Source organism: Chelonia mydas, chromosome 6 (genome assembly GCF_015237465.2).
Source record: "Chelonia mydas isolate rCheMyd1 chromosome 6, rCheMyd1.pri.v2, whole genome shotgun sequence".
Taxonomy (NCBI): Eukaryota; Metazoa; Chordata; order Testudines; family Cheloniidae; genus Chelonia; species Chelonia mydas.
The window spans coordinates 7,109,371-7,131,023 of NC_051246.2; the positions used below are offsets into that span (position 1 = coordinate 7,109,371).

Here is a 21,653-nt window from a genome sequence, read left to right on the forward strand (position 1 = left end):
CCCAGTGTCTCACTGGGGCGCTAGGGGGCGCTGTGCTGCAGGGAGCGGGGCAGGGGCTCAGCAGGGGGCGCTCTCCCCTGGCAGGCTGGGCTGCCCCCAATGCCCCGTGCAGCACTAGGGGGTGCTGTGCTCGGGGCAGGTGACGTGGCCGGGAAGTGGCCTGGGGCGGCCGTCACTGCTCGTTACTGTAGCTCTGTACGTCTCCTGGCCATTTGCAGATACTGAACATTGGCTGTCGGGTGAAGGACCTGGATCTTGAACACCTGGAGGTGAGGCTGGGCAGTGCGACACACAACATAGAATCATAGAATATCAGGGTTGGAAGGGACCTCAGGAGGTCATCTAGTCCAACCCCCTGCTCAAAGCAGGACCAATCCCCAACTAAATCATCCCATCCAGGGCTTTGTCAAGCCTGACCTTAAAAACTTCCAAGGAAGGAGATTCTACCACCTCCCTAGGTAACGCATTCCAGTGCTTCACCACCCTCTTAGTGAAAAAGTTTTTCCTAATATCCAATCTAAACCTCCCCCACTGCAACTTGAGACCATTACTCCTTGTTCTGTCATCTGCTACCACTGAGAATAGTCTAGAACCATCCTCTCTGGAACCCCCTTTCAGGTAGTTGAAAGCAGCTATCAAATCCCCCCTCATTCTTCTCTTCCACAGACTAAACAATCCCAGTTCCCTCAGCCTCTCCTCATAAGTCATGTGTTCCAGACCCCTAATCATTTTTGTTGCTGTCTGCTGGACTCTCTCCAATTTATCCACATCCTTCTTGTAGTGTGGGGCCCAAAACTGGACACACTACTCCAGATGAGGCCTCACCAATGTCGAATAGAGGGGAACGATCACGTCCCTCAATCTACTCGCTATGCCCCTACTTATACATCCCAAAATGTCCTTGGCCTTCTTGGCAACAAGGGCACACTGCTGACTCATATCCAGCTTCTCGTCCACTGTAACCCCTAGGTCCTTTTCCGCAGAACTGCTGCCTAGCCATTCGGTCCCTAGTCTGTAGCTGTGCATTGGATTCTTCCGTCCTAAGTGCAGGACCCTGCACTTATCCTTGTTGAACCGCATCAGGTTTCTTTTGGCCCAATCCTCCAATTTGTCTAGGTCCCTCTGTATCCTATCCCTGCCCTCCAGCATATCTACCACTCCTCCCAGTTTAGTATCATCTGCAAATTTGCTGAGAGTGCAATCCACACCATCCTCCAGATCATTTATGAAGATATTGAACAAAACCGGCCCCAGGACCGACCCCTGGGGCACTCCACTTGACACTGGCTGCCAACTAGACATGGAGCCATTGATCACTACCCTTTGAGCCCGACAATCTAGCCAACTTTCTACCCACCTTACAGTGCATTCATTCAGCCCATACTTCTTTAACTTGCTGACAAGAATACTGTGGGAGACCGTGTCAAAAGCTTTGCTAAAGTCAAGAAACAATACATCCACTGCTTTCCCTTCATCCACAGAATCAGTAATCTCATCATAGAAGGCTATTAGATTAGTCAGGCATGACCTACCCTTGGTGAATCCATGCTGACTGTTCCTGATCACTTTCCTCTCGTGTAAGTGCTTCAGGATTGATTCTTTGAGGACCTGCTCCATGATTTTTCCGGGGACTGAGGTGAGGCTGACTGGCCTGTAGTTCCCAGGATCCTCCTTCTTCCCTCTTTTAAAGATTGGCACTACATTAGCCTTTTTCCAGTCATCTGGGACTTCCCCCGTTCGCCACGAGTTTTCAAAGATAATGGCCAATGGCTCTGCAATCACATCCACCAATTCCTTTAGCATTCTCGGATGCAACTCGTCCGGCCCCATAGACTTGTGCACGTCCAGCTTTTCTAAATAGTCCCTAACCACCTCTTTCTCCACAGAGGGCTGGCCATCTACTCCCCATGTTGCGATGCCCAGCGCAGCAGTCTGGGAGCTGTCCTTGTTAGTGAAGACAGAGGCAAAAAAAGCATTGAGCACATTAGCTTTTTCCACATTCTCTGTCACTAGGTTGCCTCCCTCATTCAGTAAGGGGCCCACACTTTCCTTGGCTTTCTTCTTGTTGCCAACATACCTGAAGAAACCCTTCTTGTTACTCTTGACATCTCTTGCTAGCTGCAGCTCCAGGTGTGATTTGGCCCTCCTGATTTCATTCCTACATGCCCGAGCAATATTTTTATACTCTTCCCTGGTCATATGTCCAACCTTCCACCTCTTGTAAGCTTCTTTTTTATGTTTAAGATCCACTAGGATTTCACCGTTAAGCCAAGCTGGTCGCCTGCCATATTTACTATTCTTTCGACTCATCGGGATGGTTTGTCCCTGTAACCTCAACAGGGATTCCTTGAAATACAGCCAGCTCTCCTGGACTCCCTTCCCCTTCATGTTAGTCCCCCAGGGGATCCTGGCCATCAGTTCCCTGAGGGAGTCGAAGTCTGCTTTCCTGAAGTCCAGGGTCCGTATCCTGCTGCTTACCTTTCTTCCCTGCGTCAGGATCCTGAACTCAACCAACTCATGGTCACTGCCTCCCAGATTCCCATCCACTTTTGCTTCCCCCACTAATTCTTCCCTGTTTGTGAGCAGCAGGTCAAGAAAAGCTCCCCCCCTAGATGGCTCTTCTAGCACTTGCACCAGGAAATTGTCCCCTACGCTTTCCAAAAACTTCCTGGATTGTCTATGCACCGCTGTATTGCTCTCCAAGCAAATATCAGGAAAATTAAAGTCACCCATGAGAACCAGGACGTGCGATCTAGTAGCCAGGCCAGGTTTTTCCATTAGCCCCACAGGGTTATTATCCCTCCCCATGGGTCCTGTGGGGAAACTGAGGCCCAGAGAGAAAAAACGACTCTCCCTCGGTCACCTGGGCCTCTGTACTCAGCACAGTCACAGCACGGCCCAGCACGGCTCTCTGCTCCCAGGTGTCGGGCATGGGACACTGGGCAAAGTTAGGCCCCCTCCCTCCCCTCCAGGCCAGCTCCGCTGTCGGTGGGAAGGCTGCTGGAGCCAGGGCCTGGGGCTGTCACTCTGCCCCTGCTCTGCTCTGCTCCTCTTTCCAGGCTCTTACCCAGCCCCAGCCCCACTGGATCGAGCCTTTGTCAGTCACACCCTTAGTGACTCACTGCCACCTGCATCATATGGCGTGTCCTGCCCCTGTACTGTGCCCCGGGGGGATTCTCTGTGCGGGACACAGGTTGGATCTGGAAAGTCCTGGAACTGGACTTGCTTCTCTGTGGGGCGTAGGGCACGGAAGAGGGGTGTGCTCATTTCTCCATCCAGCACCAGACCCCCGTGCCCCATGGCATCCCCACATCCCCTTGGCTGGGAGCATCCTGCTTCTCTCTGTCCCATGGAAAATGTCTCCATCCATCTCCACCTTCGTTTCACACTTGGCAGGCCTCACTGCAAAGAGAGCATGTCAAATGGGGGGGTGGGGCTGACCAGGCCCCTTTCTGCTCTACAGGAAGGATCCCCTCACCCAGCGTAAACACCTCCCAGACCCCAGACTCACCGGCCCCCACACTCTGTTGTCTTCACTCCACAGATGTTTGTGCAGCTGGCCAAAGAGATGGGAGAAGCCTACTGACTGGATCCCACTCAGCTGAGATGGCTTCCCCCCTCATCACCCGCCCTGCCCTATGTATCACCACATTGCACCCCTCTCCCACTCCACAGCATGCTACTGCCCCATACACCCCTTGCCCCACTCCCAAGGTGTTGAGGTTTCCCCAGCAGACACCATCCTTCTCCCCATCCCAGCCTCCCCCCACCCCGCCCAGTGACCCCCACTCCCCTCCTGTCTCCCCTGCAGCATCTTGACCTGCTGGTGCGGGATTGGAGCAGCTCCCTGGTCCTCAGAGCCCAGGGTGGGGAGCAGCATCTGAGACACGTCAGACGGATGACTGTGGGACTTGGTGGTTGGGGGGGGGCGGGGGGGATGGGACATGGAGCCTTTCCCGGCTGGCAGGATTCAGCTCTGAGTGTTTCTCCACTCTTCACTTATCGTTGCTAGCTGCATTTCGTGGTTGTAAGCTCTGTACATCAATATAACGATTCCCCCTGGCTCCAGCAGATGCTGGAGGTGACGTCCCCTTGCAAACGCCCTGGAAGCACTGAAGAGAATCAGCACCTGCTGTTACCTGATGCCCTTCCCTGGCAAGTGGATCATGATTGGAAGTGAGAGAACTCTGAGAGGTAATGGAGCCAGGACAGTGGCTCTGAGCCCCTGCCATGTGCAGAACAATGTGACTGGGTCACTGCTCATGCCTGCGTGTGGAAGGTAGAGAGAAGGGGGATTAAATCCACCATCGTCCATCTCTCTCCCCTTTGCAGACATGGGTGAGGATTTCCAGGAGTGCCTTAGGGACTACGTCACTGCCCTGGTGGGCTTGGCTGGTTGACACGTCTGGATGGACTGGCATGGGGAGCTGCTCACCAGGACACAGCTCGCTGCCAAGATAAAGGTGGGGACCGGCCAGCTGTGCTGCAGGGATTGGGATGGGGTGCTCTCCACTGGCACTCAGTGATGACCCCAGTGCCCATATGGCATCACTGTGCAGCTGTTCCCCTGCTGCCCTGCCCCAGAGGTGGCTGCATCTCACAGCTGGGCAAGCCCTCCCCATGTTCCCAGCCTTTCTAAGCCCTGTAAAGTCTGTGATGTGATGATTTCTTTTTGTTCCTTTGCAGAATTTATCTGATACATTGAAGAAACATCGCTCCAGCTTCTCCTGTCCCTGTCAGGTACAGTCTCTCTCTCTGACCTGATCGTGGGGTGTCTCCTCTCTCCCATTCACACCAGGGCTGGGACAATGTTGGGAACTGGGTCCATCCTGCTGGAGGTGACTGGGAAAAGGTGTGGGTGAAATCTCAGGTTCTTGGACTCCGGGGTAGAAGAATTTCGCTAGAGTACAGGACGACTGGTGCTGGAGTGTTCACCCAGCCTACGGACACGTCTCCAATACATGAGACCCATGTCACCAAATCCTGATTTCCCCCAGAAGGTGCCTGTCAGCATTTAAATGAGAGGAGTCTGTTAGAGCTGGTCTAAAGATGGGGGTGTTTTTCCTGCAGAAGGCTTGGAGATTCCAGCAAAACCCCAAAATATCTGTGTGGAAAGGCCATCTCAGCAACTCCTGGGAATGGTAGTTCTTGTGCCTCACGTTCTCCATTCTCCTCTATGGGTTGGGCACCCTGATTAGACTACACCTCCCCTGATGCACTGCAGGCACCATGCACCACCGCCCCTCCCCAAGAGATAAGACCCTGCTGCTGCATCATAGGGGATGCATCTCGGGCAACCCATGCATCCTCCCCATTCTCCTCTGTGGGTTAGTGTAATGGCGTGGCACCCACCTCTTGCAAACTCCCCTTCTAGTTGGGTGTGTCTGCACTTCTTTAACCAGTCCCGGCCCTAGGAGCAGGCCACACCCCAGGGCTTTCTCCCTGGTGACAATGGTTTCACCCTCTCTGGGTCTGTTCTGACCCCAGCTCTCCAGCCCGATCATTCAGATCCCCTTCTGGGGGTTTAATTACTTTCCAAGTGTAGGCCACTAGCACAGTGGCTCATGCGGGATTGTCATAAAGATATTCCTAAGGGTAGCATAAAATTCCTCCTTTACCTGTAAGTGGTTAAGAAGCTCAAATAACTTGGTTGACACCTGACTAAAAGGATCAATAAGGAAAGAAGATACTTTCAAATCTGGGGGGGAGGGGAGAGCTTTTGTCTGTGCTCTCTTTGTTGTTCCCTCTGGTTAGAGAGAGAGAGACCAAGCAGATAACCCAGCTCCTACTGAAATGGTACATCTAAAATTACAGAAATTGTAAATAATAGCAAGGAAATGCATTAGATTATCTTTTGTTTTTGCTTCTGAATTTTCCCTATGCTAAGAGGGAGGTTTATTCCAGTTTTTGTAGCTTTGAAATTGAGCCTAGAGGGGAATCCTCTGTGTTTTTATTACCCTGTAAAACTACCTTCCATCCTGATTTTACAGAGGTGCTTCTTTTACTTTTTTCTTTATAATAAAGTTCTTCTTTTGAGAACCTGATTGGTTTTTAGTGTCCTAAAAACCCAAGGGTCTGTTCTGTGCTCACTTTGTTAACCTATTGGTTAGGATATTATTCTCAGGCCTCCCCAGGAAAGGGGGTGAAGGGGCTTGGGGAGATATTTTGGGGGAAAATGAACTCCAAGCGGTCCTTTTCCTGAATCTTTGTCTAAACCACTTTAGAGAGCAATACCATCCAAGGACAAGGAAAGGATTTGTGCCTTGGGGAAGTTTTTAACCTAAGCTGGTAGAAATAAGCTTAGGGGGTCTTTCATGTGGGTCCCCACATCTGTACCCAGAGTTCAGAGTGGGGAAGGAACCCTGACATGGTGGCAGCGCGTTGGGATCATTTTGAACCAGAAGCACAGAGCTCAGAATTTTAAAAGGACACATTTTTTTCTTTTGGCTGCTTGATAATCAGGGAGGTTTTTGTTTTTAAAGGATATTTTTTTCTTTTTCTTTTTTTTTTTTTTAGCTGAGAGCAGCTGGAGTTTTTTCCCCCTTTGCCTGAGGGCAGAGTAGTTAAGTTACTGCAAGGGAATTCATAAGCTGTTTTTTTTTTTCTTTCTTTCTAGCTCTTGGGTTAGAATAGGCTTAGCGCAGGAAGGCTAGGATGATGGAAAGTGAGGTCCAAAAGAAACTAGAATTATCCAGATTGGAAGCTGAAGAGAGACAGAAAGAACATGAAAAACAGATGGCCTTAAAACGTTTGGATTTGGAAGCAGAGAAGAGGAAACAGGCAAAATGCTTGGAGACGGAAATGGAGGTGAAATGCTTGGAGGCAGAGGTAAAACACTTGGATACGGAGTTAGAGATGAAGCGCTTAGATCTGGAAAGGGCTAAACTGGGTCTACCAGATGACCCTAACAGTCCTTCTCCAGGCTCCCCATTCCAAAAAATTCCCCACCTACAAGGTAGGCGATGATACAGAGGCCTTTTTAAAAAATTTCAAAAGGGCCTGCCTTGGGTACAGTGTCTCTACAGAGCAGTATATGGTGGAGCTAAGGCTGCAACTCAGTGGACCCTTCGCAGAGGTGGCAGCTGAAATGCCTAAGGAACACACGAACAGCTATGAACTTTTTTTAAAAAGGGACAGAATTAGAATGGGGCTAACACCCAAGCATGCCAGTTGGAGGTTCAGAGCCCTAAGCTGGAAACCAGATGTGGCATTTTCCCAACATGCCTACCACATTGTAAAAAATTGGGATGCCTGGATATCAGGAGCAAGTGTTAAATCTCTGGAAAATCTGTCTTTCCTAATGCTAATGGAGCAGTTCTTACAGGGTGTTCCTGAGGAAATAGGAAGGTACATCCTAGATGGGAAGCCCAAAACTGTAATCGAGGCAGGGGAGATCTGAACCAAATGGGTGGAGGTGGCGGGAAAGAAAAAAGCTAGTAGCAGTTGGAGCGGATACCAGAAGGGGCAACCGGAGACAACAACCTACCACCGGGGGCAGCCCAAGGCCCCACCTACATCCCAAGGAAAACCACAAACACCTAATTGTCCCACCACACTAGTCTCCAGCAACTCACCTTGCCCCAGTGACCAGTCAGCTGGACAGTGTTTTAAATGTAATGAGCTGGGGCATGTGAAGGCCAACCGCCCCAAGAACCCCAACAGATTACAGTTCATTACACCAGAATCACACCAAAGGTTCCCAGACCAAGATGCCTCCCAGATACTCCCAGAGTGAAAGGAAATCCTGAGTGTGGGTGGGAAGAAGGTTATCACATTGAGGGACACTGGAGCACAGGTGTCAGCTATCCACCAACCCAGAGGACCAAGTGATGATTCAACCCTTCATGCCTAACTCTTTAAACTTGCCTACAGCCAAGTTGCCTGTCCAGTACAAGGGCTGGTCAGGAATGTGGATTTTTGCAGTCTATGTTGATTATCCTATCCCCATGCTTCTGAGGGAAGACTTGGCCAACCATGTGACGCAAGCCAAGAGGGTGGGAATCGTCACCCACATCCAGGCTAAGCAGGCCTTCACATCTAGCTCTGTTCCTGATCCTTCTACAAGAGCCCAATCTGTGTTACCAGAGACCCAGACTGAGGTGGTGGAACCAGATCCCCTGCCAACGACTGCAACAGCTGTAGTGGATCCAGTCCCAGAGACCCAACCAGAACCAGTCAAAGTACTGGAATAGGCGGAGCAACCAGCAACAGAACCATTGCCAGCACTGAATCCAGCGCTTGCAACCCCGTCTACAGCTCCAACGTCAGAGGGCACCAGTGAGCCTGCACTGGCAGCAGCAGATAAACCTACGCAAGAGGCTCGGTCGGAGCCTGAAATACAACATACTGCAGCAGCGGAGAGCGGTACACAGTCAATGGAAACAGCCCCATCATTTACATCACCTCCAGAGGGACCAAGCCCAGGTCCACAATCCAGTGAGGAACTGATGTCTCCAGCATCAAGGGAACAATTCCAGCCCAAGCAGGAAGCAGATAAAAGTCACCAGGGAGCTTGGACGGCAGCACAAAGCAACCCATCATCTCTCAGCTCTTCTAATCGATCCCGGTTTGTTGTAGAATGTGGACTTCTATACAAGGAAACTCTTTCTGGTGGGCACCAGGAGGCCTGGCATCCTGAAAGACAGTTGTTAGTTCCAACTAAGTACCAGGTAAAGCACTTGAGCTTAGCTCATGATCATCCTAGTGGCCATGCTGGGGTGAACAGGACCAAAGAACATTTGGGGAAGTCCTTCCACTGGGAGGGAATGGGCAAGGACATTTCTACTTGTGTCTGGTCTTGTGAAGTGTGCCAAAGAGTGGGAAAAACCCAAGACCAGGTCAAAGCCCCTATCCAGGCACTCTCCATAATTGAGGTTCCATTTCAGCAAGTAGTTGTGAATATTCTGGTTCCTTTCCCAAAAAAAACACCCAAAGGAAAGCAGTACATACTGACTTTCATGGATTTTGCCACCCGATGGCCAGAAGCAGTAGCTCTAAGCAACACCAGGGCTAAAAGTGTGTGCCAGGCATTAACAGACATTTTTGCCAGGGAAGATTGACCCTCCGACATCCTTACCGATTCGGGAACTAATTTCCTGGCAGGGACCATGCAAAGTCTATGGAAAGCTCATCGAGTGAACCAGTTGTTTGCCACCACTTACCACCATCAAACAAATGGCCTGGTGGAGAAGTTTAATGGAACTTTGCGGGGCATGATACGTAAATTCGTAAATGAGCACTGCAATGATTGGGACCTAGTGTTACAACAGTTGATCTTTGCCTACAGAGTTGTACCACATCTCAGTTTGGGCTTTTCAGCATTTGAACTTGTGTGTGGCCATGAGGTTAAGGGGCAATTACAGTTGGTGAAGAAGGAATGGGAGGGGTTTACTCCTTCTCCAGAAACGAACATTCTGGACTTTGTAAACAACCTAAAAACCAACCTCTGAAACTCTTCAGCCCTTGCTAGAGAAAACCTAAAAGATGCTCAGAAAGAGCAAAAGGCCTGGAATGATAAAGATGCCAGAGAGTGTTCCTTCGTAGTAGGGGATCAGGTCATGGTCTTGAAGGCGCTCCAGGCCCATAAGATGGAAGCGTCATGGGATGGGCCATTTACGGTCCAAGAGCGCCTGTGAGCTGTTAGCTATCTCATAGCATCCCCCACCTCAAACCTAAAGACTAAAGGGTGCCATGTTCATTCTCTAAAGCTCTTATATTCCAGTGAATTAAAGGTTTGTCAGTTTACACCCCAGGGAGGAGATAACACTGAGTGACCTGAAGGTGTCTACTTTGAAGGAAAAAGTGAAGGTGGTGTGGAAGGGGTGAACCCCTACATGACCCTTGGGTGTATGCAGCGACAGCAGATCAAGGAGCTGTGCACTAGCTTTGCGCCGATGTTCTCAGCCACCCCAGGATGGACTGAACTGGCCTACCACTCCATTGACACAGGTAATGCTCGCTGACAGACCTGACCAAAAAAAAAACAGCCAAAGAAAGACATGACCAAAAAAAATCCAGGCAAATGCAGTTCAGTGAACTAAAGAGTGTCAGAAGGCCTTTAACCAGCTTAAAGTGACACTCATATCTGACCTTGTGCTAAGAGCCCCAGACTTTGACAAACCTTTCCTAGTAACCACAGATGCTTCCGAGCATGGTGTGGGAGCAGTTTTAATGCAGGAAGGACCGGATCAAGAATTCCATCGTGTCGTGTTTCTCGGCAAAAAACTGCCTGAAAGGGAAAGCCACTGGTCAGTCACTGAAAACGAATGTTACGCAATTGTGTGTGCTCTGGAAAAGCTACGCCCATATGTTTAGGGATGGCGTTTCCACCTGCAAACTGACCGTGCTGCACTGAAATGGCTTCATACCATCAAAGAAAATAAGAAAAAACTTCTTTGATAGCGTTTAGCTCTCCAAGATTTTGATTTTGAAATACAACACATTTCAGGGGCTTCTAACAAAGTGGCTGACGCACTCTCCCATGAAAGTTTCCCAGAATCAACAGTTTAAAATCATCCTTGAAATGTGGGAAATATTGTTAGTTTTTATATAATCAGTAGTATATCTAAAGGTGAATGTGTCTTATCAACTCTGTTTTTTCCTAGAGATCCAGGAAGAAATCACAGCCAGTGGAGAACAGGCTGTCCAGCACTGTCTGCGATTTTGGCAGGCATGTCATAAATATAAAGGGAAGGGTAACAACGTTTATGTGTGCAGTAATATAAAATCCCTCTTGGCCAGAGGTACAGAATCACTTACCTGTAAGGGGTGAATCAGTTCAATTAATCTAGTTGGCACCTGACCAGAAGCACCAATGGGGAAAGAAGATACTTTCAAAACTGGGGCGGGGGGGGGAGGTTTTGTTTGTGCTCTCTTTGTGTGTGCCCTCTCGGACAGAGAGAGGGACCAGACAGGAAAAAAAATCTCATAAAAAGAACCTGAAATGATACATGTAAAATTACAGAAATTGTAAGTAATAACAAGGAAATGCGTTGGATTATCTTTTGTTTTAGCTTGTGAATTTTCCCTATGCTAAGAGGTAATTTTATTCCTGTTTTGTAACTGAGTCAGCAGAGTCAGAGGGAAATCCTCTGTGTTTTAAATCTTTTTATATACCCTGTAAAGTTATCTTCTATCCTGATTTTGCAGGTGTGATTCTTTTACTTTTTTTTTTTTTAATAAATTTTTTCTTTTAAGAACCTGATTGATTTATAGTGTCCTAAAAACCAGGGATTTGGTCTGTGATCACTTTGTTAACCTATTGGTTGGTATATTATTCCCAAGCCTCCCCAGGAAAGGGGGTGAAGGTGCTTGGGGGGATATTTTTTGGGGGGATAGGGCTCCAAGTAGTCCCTCCCTGAATGTTTGTTTAAATCACTTGGTGGTGGCAGCAATACCATCCAAGGACAAGGAAGGGAATTTGTGCCTTGGGGAAGTTTTTTACCTAAGCTGGTGGAATATAAACTTAGGGGGTCTTTCAAGCGGGTCCCCAAATCTGTACCCCAGAGTTCAGAGGGGGGAGGGAACCCTGATATATGGTAATATAGTATTTAGGCCTGTTTATTTTCCTTAGATAGAATTTGGGGTTTTGTTTGCCCATTTGTCTTTGTTCCTTGTTCACATACGTTAATAAGGATATAAGACATAAGTGATGGTATTTTAAAAACCTCAAAATTCAAAGTGTGTTGCTTCCACACAGCCAGATGGAGTTTTTGGTACAATGAGAAAAGATAAGATCTAGAGTTAAAGTGTTGCTGGACATGGTGGGAGTGTAATATATTAATCTACAATTGAAGGACAGTTCTGCTCCAACTCCTCTCACAAGACAAGGTCAAGCAACCAGTTGGGAGGGGCAAAGGGGATGTGGAGGGAGGTATACCTCAACTGATGACCCAACCATAACACAACCTCACTTGCTATTCCTGCCATCGGGTACAGAAGAGGAGGTGGGATCAGCCAGTCACTGAGGTAAGGGTAGACTCATACCCCTCACATTCTGAGGAAGGCTTCCATCAGCGCCATACATTTTGTGAAAAGCCGAGGAGCTGCAGACAGGCCGAAGGGAAGAATTGTTGGAGACCCCAGGGCATGGCCACTAGTTAAGTCGAGGGGATGGAAGGCCATAAGGGTCGAGGAAGTCTCCCTGCTGTAGGCCTAAGGGCTTCTTTTCAACCCACCTTAATAGAACTCAGGCCTGGCTGATTTGAGTAAGCTCTTTTGCTTTTAAAACAATGTTGTAGCCGCCGATAATGCCCTATAGTGTAAGGTTTGCTGACGCCAAGTTAAAGATAACAGAAGGAGACAGCTTCAAGGCCAGGCAGGATGTGCTGGTTGTTTAAGTTGCTAGGAATGCTTGTTAGAGGTTACAGGAAATAAATATAGTTGTAACCCATATAAGGAAGGCAGAGTAATTGTGTAAAGCTTTGATTGGCTAATGTGTAATGTAGTAGCATTAAAGAATATAAAAGTGTGTGTAATGACCTGCTCTGGTGTGCAGGATTTGAGATTTTTCTCCTTGTACCTTTCTTTGGAATTCCAAATAAACTTTTGTGCTTCTCCACCCCGTTGTGTTTATTGGGTGACGCACACCGGGAAACGAACCCCTGCTGTTGTTAGCCTCTGGCACTGGGTGCCGGCAACAGCTTGGTGAACTGGTAGTGGGTCTGGTTCAAGATGAACCTGAGGAACCTTCTGTGGCCCTAAAAGTAGAGATGTGGAAATAGGCATTTTTGAAGTTGAGGGCAGCGTACCAGTCCAGGGAGGGAATAGTGGAGACCAGGAAGACCATGGGGAACTGCAATTTCTTGAGATAACTGTTGAGGCAATGCTGGTCTACGATGGGTCAGAGACTTCCTTTAGTCTTTGGATTAGGAAATAATGGAAATAAACCCTTTCCCTCTCAAGTTCTGAGGCACATCCTCCGTGGCCCAGCCCCTACCCAAAGGAGGGCTTGGACCTCTTGGACTAGAAGTTGCTCATGAAAAGGGTCCCTGAAGAGGGATGGGATAGGGCTGGGAGGGAGGGGTGGAAATAAACTGAAGGATGTAACTGTACTCAGCACCCACCGGTCTGAGGTGAGGAGGGACCATGCCGAGCTGAAGTAGGAGAGTCGGTTGGAAAACAAAACGGGGGCAGAATCCGGTATATGAACTGGTATAATGCCCTTGGGTGCCCCTTCAAAAATTCTGCTTGGAGCCTCCTGGATATCTGTGAGGGCCCAATAGTGAGGCTGAAGCAGATGGTGTGTGTGTGTGCGGGGGGGGAGGCGGTTGCCTGCGCTTTGCTTCTTAAACAGGTCCTGGCATGGCAGTGGAACTAAGAAGCAGATTGATTGTTGACACTTGAAGTACTTTGTCAAAGGCGCCAGGGCATAGGGGTCCAGGGACTTGAGGATGGCCCTAGAATCCTTCAGGCCATGGAGCTTTGCATCCATCTATTCTAAGAAGAGGCAAGCTTCCTTAAACAGAAGACCCTGAAGGGACTGTTGAACTTCCAGTGGTAGGCCTGAGGACTGGAGCCAAGAGTCCCTTTGCATGACTACCTCCAATGGCATAGTTCTTCAGCCATATCCAGTGTGTCAAGGACAGCTTGGAGGGAAGACCTGGCTATAGCCATCCCTTCCTCCACTAGAACAGAGAATTCCTGTCTGGATTCCTGGGGCAGCAAGTCCTTAAATTTCTAAATGGAGTCCCAGACATTATAGTCGTACTTCCCTAGCAATGCCCGCTGGCTGGAATGCGGAGCTGTAACCCAACAGTAGAATAAACCTTTCTACTGAACAGGTCTAGCTTCTTTGAGTCCTTCTTCTTGGGGGCAGCACTCTGTAGCCCCTGTATGTCTCTTTCATTGGCTACTGAGACCACGAGGAACCCAGGAGGGGGATGGGAATATAAGTATTCATACTCTTTGGTGGGGACAAAGTACTTTTTCTCTGCCCTCTTAGAATTGAGGGGCAGAGAGGATGGAGTCTGCAGTAAAGTTCTGACTGGACCCACAATGACTTTGTGGAGGGGTAGAGCCACCTTTGATGCAGCCGCTGCAGCGAAGATATTAATCAGGCTGTGGGAGGATTCTTTAAGGATCTTCACTTCCAGTCTTAGATTCGAGAGCACCCTTTTCAATAGTTTCTACTGGCCTTTGAAGTCATTCTGAGGAATTGAGCAGCTCATCTTCAACACTGCTTCATCATGGGGGGAGGAGGAGGCCTGCACCAGCAGGGGGCATTCCTCTTCTCCTTATGAACCGATCATAACCCACAGCCCCAGGTCCTGGGCATCGGTACCAGGCTTGGTACCAGAGTCTGGGTTGGCTGCCAGTTGGTGTGACAGAGGAGCCCTTCTCTTCGACACCACCGAGTAGGAATTTTTGGAAGATGGACCTGGCACCAGGGGAAAATCCCACCGTTTCCAAAAAGTCCATTGTGCTTGCATAGGCCAGGTGCCCAGAGGAACCTCTGCACCAGGATCCACCTGAACGTAGGGTTGACTGGCCATGTACTCGTACCGGCCTATTGGCTGGGTGCATGACTCCAATGGTAAGTGAGCCTGTGGGGACCATGGAGACATTGTACCCCTCAATTCCACTGGCTGGTGCTGAAGGTCTGGGGAATGGTGCCAAAGTGGGGACGTCCCAGCTGACATCAGCAGGGTCTGTTTCCCTCTGGATGATACTAGAGGACCCAACTCCGATAGGAGCTCAAGGCAACATCCTCGTCAGTGCCAGCTCTTGCACTGCCGTCAGTACTGGGAGCACCATCAAGTTCCTGGCTGCAGCAAACGCCTCCGGGGTGGACAGCACCATGATTCCGCTGGCATCACAATATCTCTACGGTGTTCACAGCCAATCCTGCACTGGACTCAATGGTGCCTGTGAGCAGGGTGGAGTCAATGGTGCAACCTGTGTAGCAGGGGCAGAGGACTTGCCCCAGCACAGGTCGCAACCCTCTGCACAACCCTGTCTTGTCCTTCCTTGGGTTTGGGGAATGTCCCCTCTCAGACTGTTGCTTTTTGTGCTTCTTCCTCGGGACCGGTGAAGGGGAACATTGCTGAGAGACCCGTGACACGGGGTGAGCACTCCGCACCGACGCAGAAGTATTCGGTGCCGAATCCGACCGGTTTGTCTCACTTACCGGTCTTAGTGTGGCTTCCATCAGGATGGACCTTGACCTAGCTTCCCTGTCCTTCTTCATCCGAGGCTTGACCTGGAGACAAATCTTGTAATGCTCGCATACATGAGCATTCCCCGGACACTTCAGACAGCTGGAGTGCAGGTTGCTCACTGGCATGGGCTTGCCTCAGGAGGCACAGGGTTTGAAGCCCAGAAACCGGGGTATGGCTGGCTCCAGGAGAGGAGGACACCCCTCTAAACAAATGTGAGAGTCCAAGTAACTATTTACACAGCTGCTTAAAAGATAAACGGCAGACAATGACATTGGAAAAAAGAAAAGAGGCATGGAGGTAAAACTGAGAACCATTGAGAATCGCCTTGCTGAAGAAATAGAAGCTTTCTAGTGACTGTCACGGGCGGTAAGAAGGAACGGAGAGGGTGTGGGGCAGGCTGGGCCCCTTATACAAGTGCATGAGCATGCCGTACCAGAGGACCGTGCTAGAGCAGGCTCAATGGGAAATCATTTCCAGTGACTGTGCGCACAGAGCATGCACATGTAATGTGGAATGCAGATGTGCAAGTATTCAAAGAAGAACAGATTTTTCCATTCACTGGACATTTTGATTTTTTTTTAAATCAATTTGGGTCAAACCAAAACCAACTTTTTTGAAATTTTCAGTGAATTGAAAAGTAAAACAACAACAGCAACAGTGGAAAAGCTGAGCCCTGTGATCCAAGGGGTTTCCCTGGAGACTGAGATAGCACATGCAGGGCTTGGGGCACTGAGCGGTGGGACTCTGTGAGTGGGCAGGGAGCAGCACAGACAGAAGGACACAGAGAAGGAGCAAAGGAGCCAGAGAAGCAGTGGAAGCGTGACCTTAGGGAAAAAGCTAAGAACACAAGATTTTGGGTGAGCCAGTGTAACATTAATGTGAATTTTTTATGTCTGCCATTCTTTGTGCTTGCATTAGTGAAAGCAGAAATCTACCCTGCACTTGAAACAAAAGCTGGTGAGGTTGCTGCTGTTTTTTAGGGAAGTTCATTCCTCTGCATTGGATGACTCCAGGAAAGCTCTGTCTCTGTCAAAGATGAGCCTGTCCTTACCACCTCATTCAGTTTTCTCATTCTTTTCAACAGTCGCAGCCTAGTACATTCTACCATATAAGTCACTCCGACTCAGGCCTGTGGATAAGGCTGATGTTGCTAACTTTATGTTCTGGGTTTAGTGTATGTGTCCTAGGGGGGTCGCACACTAGGTTGCTCCTGTCGGGTGAGCTTATTGCACACCCCAGAGGATCCTCACATCCCTCCATTCCCACCCACAAGCTTTCTGTGTGCCACCATCCCATGCCCCTCAATTTCAGAGGTTCTGTGTGCCCCCCAAACTCCCTCCTCCTCCCATCCTAGGGCCCCCCTGCACCCCCCTCCAATGCCAGCAGCATTGTGTGCCTCCCATTCCCCCCATACCAGTGGCTTTGTATCCCCCATTCCTCACTCTCCCAATTCCAGGGTCCCCATTTCTCCCCCCATGTAAGGGGCTCTGAATGTGCTCCCATTCCCCTATTCCCCCATATCCCCTCACTCCCTCCATACCAGGGTTCCCTAGTCTCCCCCCACCAAGAGTGCTGTGTGGCCCCATTACTCCCTCCCTCTATACCGGGGCCCCCTTCATGCTTAGGCCACGAGCTCTGTCTGCCCCCTATTCCCATCTTCCCCTCCATGCTAGGGGTTCTATGTGCCCCTTTCCCCCCATACCTGGGTCCCCCAATTTCATGCTCTCTGGAGTGGCTCACAACTCTAAGAGCCAGTCTCAGGTCAGACTGTCAGAAAACAGAGCAGACATGCCAAGCTGGTGGTGTGTTTTATAATTACATTTCACCAAACCAATAACAAATATAAACTCCTGGATCACTAGACCAGTCTTACCATGGAGTTACAGACAGTCTCCTTAAGCTCTCCAGCCCATCTTACCACGCAGACAAACTGCACTTCGTGATAATGGTCACATAAACCAAAAATCACACCACATCAGCTTGATCCTAGTCCCAAGAGACCAGTCACTATTCCAGATCAATTAGTATTCTGGATCTTACCCCAAGGACAACACTGATATTCAATGCTATAGTTAACTAACTATAGATTTATTAGCTGAGAAAAAGAAATGAGTGTTATTGAGAGGTTAAAGCAGGTAAAATACATTAACAGGTGTGTCAAAGTTTGTGAATCCCGAAGGATAACAGAGGTGTAGTAATCTGCCAGTTCAGGGCCACCCAGAATTACTCTGGGGATCTCCGTCTTCTCGTTTAGTTATTCCACCCTGTTAGAATCCAAATAGTCCAGAGATAAAGGATCTTCCTTTGAGTCAGTACTTACAGCTTCTTCTCCACACAACAATCAGAGATGTGTTCTTACTGACACAACGGCCAATTGCTTTGAATTTAGCACTCTTCATTTGCATTCAATGAGTTATTTAATTACAAGCTAAGACATAATATAACTGCCTGCCATTACATTATAATAAGAATAGATAAATGAAAACAATACAAGTAACATTTCATTCGTTTCATGAAGTTCTAACATCTGAATACACTCTTAGATTAACACACACTTTGATATAGGTCTGTTTAATTACCGGGCATGCATAATGTAAATGTAACGTAAGAGTAAACAACAAGATATAGTTAGACTAAAACAATACAATTAACATCTCCTTTGATCTCTATTAACACATAAGTGAATTGGCTGAATATCTATGAATACATTTAACTCCTTTGATATTCACGCACAAGTGAATGGGCCTATGGCTCTGGTCTGAGCTGGTTTGTCAGCATCACACCTGCCACCAGGAGTTATGTGAGCCCTTCACACCAGGGTCCCGCATTCTCCTCCCATGCCCTGGGCTGTGTGCATCTCCCTATTCTCCCATCTATAATCCCCATTCCCTCTTCCATCCCTCCTCCATATTATTTTTTTCTGGGAGATCAGTCATTCAGGTGGCCAACATCTCACACTCCACTGGGAGGATGGGCAGAGCTGAGCTGGGGGGTGTTGTTATGCTGGAGGCATTAATCCAGCCATCAGATGGTTCTTTGATCTATGGACAACTGCGGAGGTGCTTGAAGATCTGGCTGTGCTACACCCAGGTTATGTTACCATGGTGGACTTGGCACCATCAAAACATTCTTGCTAGAATCCAAAGAGGTTCTTTGGAGCATGGTGGCCTTGTTGGTGCCCCAGCCACACAAACCTTGGGCAAAGCTTGACAGACCATTGGTCTTCAATGGGCATCACTTTCTAGCCTAGGTCTAGCTCTCTTCCACTTTTAGGGAATTTTGCTGGTCCAGCCCCATGGCAAAAATATTAAATCCTGGGGCACCTTGGAAAAATGCCAGATTCCATGGCTGTGGAATCAGGAAGTCTGTGGGGCCCAAATGAGATTCAAGGGGCAAGTTCACACTTCTCAGAGCTGTTGTTTCAGGAAGATGTCACTGAAGCAGTTACACCTGCTTGCACTTCACAATATTGTTGGGGCCCCAGGGCATGGCCACTAGTTAAGTCAAGGGGATGGAAGGCCATAAGGGTCGAGGAAGCCTCCCTGCTCTAGGCCCAGGGGCTTCTTTTCAACCCACCTTAATGGAACTCAGGCCTGGATGGCCTGAGTAAGCTTTCTGCTCTTAAAACAAAGTTGCAGCCGCAGATAATGCCCCATAGTGTAAGGTTTGCTGAAGCCAAGTTAAAGATAACAGAAGGAGACAGCTTCAAGACCAGGCAGGATGTGCTGGTTGTTTAAGTTGCTAGGAATGCTCGTTAGAGGTTGCAGGAAATAAACATTGTTGTAACCCATATAAGGAAGGCAGAGTATTTGTGCAAAGCTTTGATTGGCTGATGTGTAGTGCAGTAGCATTAAGGAATATAAAAGTGTGCGTAATGACCTGCTCTGGTGTGCAGGATTTGAGATTTCTCTCCCTGTACCTTTCTTTGAAGCTTCAAATAAACTTTTCTACTTCTCCACCCCGTTGTGATTATTGGGTGACGCACACCGGGCAATGAACCCCTGCTGTTGCTTGCCTCAGGCACTCTGTGCCGGCAACAATATAAAGGTTATCTTCCCAAGCACAAAAGTTAGAAACACTTTTTAAAGGAAAAAGTTCAGATTCTGGATCATAATTCTGTAACAAAGGGGGAATTCTGTGGCTGTAGAATGGCAGACAAAGGGCACTGGATCTAAGCAAGGGAAGATTGCCTTCAGTTCATGCCCATAAATGCTGGATTCTCTGGTGACCTCCTGTGGGTGTAGAGCTCTCTGAACCTATATGCTATTTGATGGATACACAGATCCTGGAGTTATATAGGGTGTCACATTTCTTCTATTTTGAAAGATTCTACAGATTTGAGGGATATCCCTTATATGTAAAGGGCCTCATACAAAGTCAATTGAAATTGTAGTAGGAAGAGAGCCTGAGACCGGGGTGGCCAACCTGAGCCTGAGAAGGAGCCAGAATTTACCAATGTACATTGCCAAAGAGCCACAGTAATACATCAGCAGCCCCTGCATCAGCTCCCCCCCGGCCCCGCTCCCAGCTCCTCCTGCCCACCAGGAGCCCCGCCAATCAGCACTCCACCTCCCTCCCCACACCTGCTGATCAGCTGTTTCGTGGTGTGCAGGAGGCTCTGGGCGGGTGGGGGGAGGCGTGAGGGCACTGCAGGCTCAGGGGAGGTGGCGGGAAGGGGCGCAGCGTGGGTCAGGGCCTTTGGCAGAGCCAGGGGTTGAGCGGTGAGCACCCCCCGGCACGTTGGAAAGTAGACGCCTGTATCTCCAGCCCCGGAGTCAGTGCCTAGACAAGGAGCCACATATTAACTTCCGAAGAGCCGCACGGGGCTCCGGAGCCACAGGTTGGCCACCCCTGCCCTGAAACATAAGCCCTTGTATCAGAGGCCTGGTATGAGGCCTGAGGCCTAGGCTAAAGTAGTGGTCAAATCTTTGAAGATATAAAACAAAGCCAAGCTGTGAGCAAGAGGCAGGCCCTGCTCACAGAATCTGGCAAGAACAGGGCTGATATTGCAGAAACACATGTTCCTAAGTACTAAGCACAGAGTATTTAGGCAAACACTTCCCAGAAGCGTGGTACCAGAACATCCAGATATCAAGGATGATACAAAAACCTTCCCCAAAGATAACAGGAACACACTGACCCCTCCTGAAGATAAAGTCAGGATGACAGTGTGATGAATAGAGATGTTTTGATCAAACCAACGTGTACAAGATGATGAGTGGTAACTCTCCACATCAGGGGACAGTAATTAACTATGTCAGACAGGAAGTACGTAACTTGTTTGTCTCGGGGTATAAAGATTTATCTCAGAAGGAGCATGTTTGTTTAGCCTTGGGAGGAACGGAAAGTCCCATCGTTCACTGAGCTGGTCCATTTTCGTGGGCATTGTAGGGGCAAGGTTGTGGAAGATCGGCGAGGAGCTAAGTGGTGGACTGAGTATGTGACTGGATGTAAGCGGAGGATGCAGGCAGTTTCAATGAACTTTGTCCGACAGACCCTGCCAAAAGATATTGTAGCATAGCTCACCATATTTTTGCCTGTAAATGAGTCAGTTTATGTAATAAACATAAATTATATATATATATATATATATATATATATATATATATATAAGAATGTAACCAACTGTTGACCACATGTAACCCCCGAGATAAGCGCGGAGAATATAGCGCTGCAGCGGACTCCCCCGAGGTGGAGTCCTGCCTGGTCAGCTGTCCCAAACGGCCAGAGGCACCTGCAGCCCCTCTGCCCATCCTAGGGGCTCCCCTCGCAGATTGGAGCAGAAGTTCTTCCTTCCTTCAATAAAGCGTAGTTTACTGTTCTTAGGCCTGAGTGTCCTCCTTTTGCTGGTATCTCCCCCCAGCCCTTGCGGGCACAGGCATACATGTATTAGTGGTCTGGTAGAATCTGAGGGCTACTAGTATCGTGCTTCGTCAACAATAAACCTGGCCGGGTGCCTCCATACCTTGACGGATCTTGTGGTCTTTGGACAGTTTGCTCTAGGTCTGCTTTGCCAGCTACCTGCCCAGAACTGGGATGGCAGACAGAACGAACACGTGCAGCCAAACATCTAACAACAGAAGTCAGTGAAGATATACCAATGTTAACCACCTCAAGATCTTTTTCTGTACTGGAAAATGCCTTCTTTGGTGACATTTTGTGATCTTTATGTTCTTGATCAATGTTGCAGCTATTACATTCTTTTTTCCCTTGAAAGACAAATATACAAGAACAAACACAAAACAAAAACCAATAACTTACCCCATTGAGGATGTTGTAAATCCTGATTTGTGCCTGGAAACATGATTTCTAAAAGCTCCAGGAATTGCTGATAGGCCAATTCCCCCTTCCTCTGTATTTGAATTAACAATTTTCTTATTTTGGTCTCTGTATCCACTATTCTATTTATATTGTCATAGTCCTCGTCTGTGATGATGGAGTGGGCAAGTGACTCATCAAAGACAGTCCCTGCATCACTTTGAATAATTTTAATCA

General features: G+C 48.6%; 2 protein-coding genes and 1 pseudogene across 12 annotated transcripts in view; 1 reads left to right on the forward strand and 2 right to left on the reverse strand.

Moving 5' to 3' along the window:
* LOC119566513 (maestro heat-like repeat-containing protein family member 7) overlaps positions 1–21,653 on the reverse strand; it is a 626,780-nt gene that overhangs the window by 563,054 nt on the left and 42,073 nt on the right. The window lies entirely within an intron of this gene.
* Positions 1–21,653, reverse strand: part of LOC119566252 (interferon-induced very large GTPase 1-like) — an 858,959-nt gene that overhangs the window by 480,363 nt on the left and 356,943 nt on the right. The gene's annotated exons all lie outside the window — the stretch shown is intronic.
* The window catches only part of LOC122466155, a 37,340-nt pseudogene that overhangs the window by 6,030 nt on the left and 9,657 nt on the right, over positions 1–21,653 (forward strand).